Source organism: Gavialis gangeticus, unplaced genomic scaffold, assembly GCF_001723915.1.
Source record: "Gavialis gangeticus isolate Ggan-Ray unplaced genomic scaffold, GavGan_comp1, whole genome shotgun sequence".
In the NCBI taxonomy this organism is placed as follows: Eukaryota; Metazoa; Chordata; order Crocodylia; family Gavialidae; genus Gavialis; species Gavialis gangeticus.
Genome location: NW_017729034.1, coordinates 80,084,209 through 80,084,426, shown reverse-complemented (window position 1 = coordinate 80,084,426; position 218 = coordinate 80,084,209).

Genomic DNA, 218 nt, shown 5'->3' with positions numbered 1-218 from the left:
CCCACCCCCCCGGCTGCAGCTGGGGGAGGGGGCGGGGCCTGCTCCTCCTCCCCCAGCCCTTCTCTCCTCTTCTCTCAGCACGTCTCCTCCGAGCGGGGGGAGGGGGGAGAGGTGACGGCGCCCTCCTATTGGCCGCTGGGGCGGAAGGGCGGGCGGAAGGGCGGGCACAGTTCTCATTGGCTGCGGCCCCTCCCCCCCTCTCCCCGGCGCCGCACGCG